The sequence below is a fragment of the Belonocnema kinseyi genome, chromosome 5 (genome assembly GCF_010883055.1).
Source record: "Belonocnema kinseyi isolate 2016_QV_RU_SX_M_011 chromosome 5, B_treatae_v1, whole genome shotgun sequence".
NCBI lineage: Eukaryota > Metazoa > Arthropoda > Insecta > Hymenoptera > Cynipidae > Belonocnema > Belonocnema kinseyi.
Window position 1 is genome coordinate 51,205,739 of NC_046661.1, and position 3,856 is coordinate 51,209,594.

The following is a 3,856-nucleotide window of genomic DNA, read 5'->3' on the forward strand; positions in this document are numbered from 1 at the left end:
TCTTCATTGTATACTTTTAGAATTTTTTACTATATTCTTTTGCTCTCTTAAATTTTTTAATAAAACGAAGCCACATATTTTCTCTCTTAGAATTTTTTCCTGAACAGATAATAATTAAATCATTAAATCATTACATCACAGAGAAAACTAAGAATAAAATTTGTTGCGGAAAATTTTTTAGAGCGATAAAGTTTTGTTTAGCCAACTTCACGTCTTTCGAAAATCATGTGTTTGACATGGAAAAACAAAAGAAAGTTTAACCGATATTTGTGTCATTTGTGTAAAGTTTATCATGTGAAGTTAATTTTTTTGCAGAGAATCTTTCGTCGGAAATCGATGTAAAGTTTATCTTCTGTTTTTTCTGTGATATTTCTGTGTCTATATTACAGTTACTCTTGTCCTTAGGCTATATTTCTCCTCTATATCACTATTTTATTCGATATTATAATTATATTAATATTAATATTAATTAGCTGTAAATAATTGTCTTGGAGGTTTTCAGCGTTTGCTTGATCTATTAAACCAAAAAGTTTAAACAGCCTCCGGTCTTGAGAAATGATAAAATTTGTTTATCAGAATCATTTGGAATTCAACAATTACAAACTATGGCTTCCTAGAATTTGGTTATATTATACTTTTTTCATGGCTACTTGGGACTTCGATTTTTAAGATTTAGAATTGCTAGCCATTTTAAAAAGTGTTAATAAAAAATTTTGTGCCTGTTAGTACTTATAATTTGTAGTTGTTTTATTTTAAATGATTCTCATAAATAAATTTTCTAATTTCTAAAGGCTATTTGAATTTTTTCGGCTTAATAGATAAATTCAACTTCCAACGCTTAAAACTCTAGCACAATCATTTACAGCTAATTAATATTAATTTTAATATCAATATCTGTTGAGATAATATTATTATAATTATAATATCATATGTAGTTAATTATATATAATATTAATTCTATTATAATGGACCCTGATCATAATTATTTTTTCAAATTTTCATCTCCTAACACAAAATTTTAATTATTTTTTAGAATTCCTTGTCCCAGATCTGAATTATAATTTTTTCAAAAAATCTCTAATTCAATTCAGAAATACATACAATTGCTTAAAAAAATTTCCTGTTCCAATTCCAATTTTAAATTATAAATTTAATTCTTTTATTTTAAGTCGATTTATATTATTAATTTTTACATTTTTATTTATAAATCCAAACTCAAAAGTTTTATTGACGAATTAACAATCTTGAAAATCGAACTGTCTAACAAAACATTGTAATTCTCAACTGAAAAAAATAGCTTTGGTTTATATTTTTTACCCAGAAGTCTTTGAACTATTCCGTTTAAAAAAAAGTTCACACTGTTTTCTAACAAAATCCTCTTTTTGGCTTTGAAATTCAACAATTAAAAAAAATCCTTATTGACTGAAAAGTCAACTCTCGTGTAAAATTGATATATTTTTGGATGAATTCAACAGTTTTTAATTAAAAATTTTAACTTTTTTCGTTAAAGATTCATCATTTTAGTTGAAAATGTAACTATTTGTTTGAAAATGAAAGTTTAAAAAAATTTTTCTTTTTCGGGCTTAAAATTCAATTGTTCTGTAGGAAATTTTTCTTTCTGGTTTGAAAATTCATCTGCTTTGGAAGAAATTTCATCTTTTATGTATAAAAACTTAACTATCTGACTGAACATTTATTTGATTTATTAAGAATTTATTAATTTTTCTATAAAATTTGTCTTTTTTTTGTTGGATTATTTTTTTTTTCTTTTTAGAATACATAATTTTTTAATTAAAATTTCAACTACTTGACTAAAATTTAAACTTATTTGTAAAAAGTCCAGTGTTTGGTAGAAGATGATTGATTTCAGTTAAAAAATTAATCTTTCTGGTTGAAAATGTAACTATTTTGTTGCAAATTTGTTTTTATTTTTCTTTTTTAGTTAAACATTCAATTATTTTGATAGTAAGTTAATTTCGTACATTTTCAATTAGTAAACTCAAATTTTCATCTATAAATAAAAATGAAAAAATATTCATCTGGAATTAAAAAGTTAAAAGTTTGTATTTTATACGTATGAATTATTGAGCGTTTGAATGCAATATTTCTGTATTAAAAATCTGTCAAGCTTTAATTTTAAAATTCAAAAGATTTCCACCTCAAGTAAATTATTTTCAGATTTAAAAGTTTGAATTTTCTAATTTCACCCTGCATTTTGAATTGGAACAGGAAATTTTTCAAATCAATTGTATGTATTTCTGAATTGGATTGGACGTTTTTTGAAAAAACTATAATTCAGATCTGGGGTAAGGAATTCTAAAAAATAATTAAAATTTTGAGTTAGGACATGAAAATCTGAAAAAAGAAGTATAACCAGAGTACATTATTATAGAATTAATATGATGTGTATTTAACTATATATGATATTATAATTATATTAATATTATCTCAACAGATATTGATATTAAAATTAATATTAATTAGCTGTAAATGATTGTGCTAGAGTTTTAAGCGTTGGAAGTTAAATTTATCTATTAAGCCGAAAAAAATTCAAATAGCCTTTAAAAATTAGAAAATTCATTAATGAGAATCATTTAAAATAAAACAATTACAAATTATAAGTACTAACAGGCACAAAATTTTTTATTAACACTTTTTAAAATGGCTAGTAATTTTAAATCTTTAAAATCGAAGTCCCAAGTAGTCATGAAAAAAGTATAATATAACCAAATTCTAGGAAGCCATAGTTTGTTATTGTTTAATTCCAAATGATTCTCATAAACAAATTTTATAATTTCGAAAGTCCGGAGGCTATGTAACCTTTTTTGTTTTGATAGATAAATCAAACGCTTAAAAGCCCCATCGCAATCATTAACAGCTAATTAATATTAATATTAATGTAATTATAATATCGAAGAAAATAGTGACATAAAGGAGAAATGTACACTAAGGACAAGAGGAACTGTAATATAGACACATAAATATGCAATGATTTAATGATTTAATAATTATCTGTTCAGGTAAAAATTCTAAGAGAGAAAATATGTAGCTTCGTTTTATTTGAAATTTTAAGTAACTTTAAGTAATAAAACTATAGTAAAAACTTGTAAAAGTATACAATGAAGACAATAAATTCTATTATATTATATATATAATTATACTATGACATACTTAATTATATCATTTATTTTCATCATGTACAATAATATACACAATATAAAGTATACAGTATAATGAACACAATATAATATAAAACAAAATATTAATTATGGTATTAATATTCTGATTTTGCATATATATTTTTATATTTAAATTGTGAGAAATATTCAAATACCATTAAAATCGCCAATTTCTTTAATTTCTTTCAAATGCGGATCAATACATAAATAAGACTATTATAATATAACATAATTATCATATTACCATTAATAATATATGTATATATTTATATATATATATAATAGTATTAATATTTATATAATTTATATTTTATGCTTGAAATAACGTAATCTCAAAATATGCGCATATAAAGAGGCGCGCGAAGTATTCAAATCATGAGAATCGCCAGCATCGAAATCTGGAAATATTAAAATCCTAATCTCTTGATTTTATTTCAAAGCGGATAGAGATATAAATAGAACCGCCGAAGTGTTCCGACCGGTAATCGTACACCTTCGAGTTTTCAAATTCATAAGAGGAGAAATGGGTTGCGCGCGCAACCCAGTCATTTATACCGCCTCCTACTATAATCACACGGACATACGAGGGTGGATTGATAAGTTTCCGGCCTGACCAAGAGATGGCGCCACTAGGCCTACCTTGAGGTGGCGTTCTATAGTACCATCCTTAGATAGCT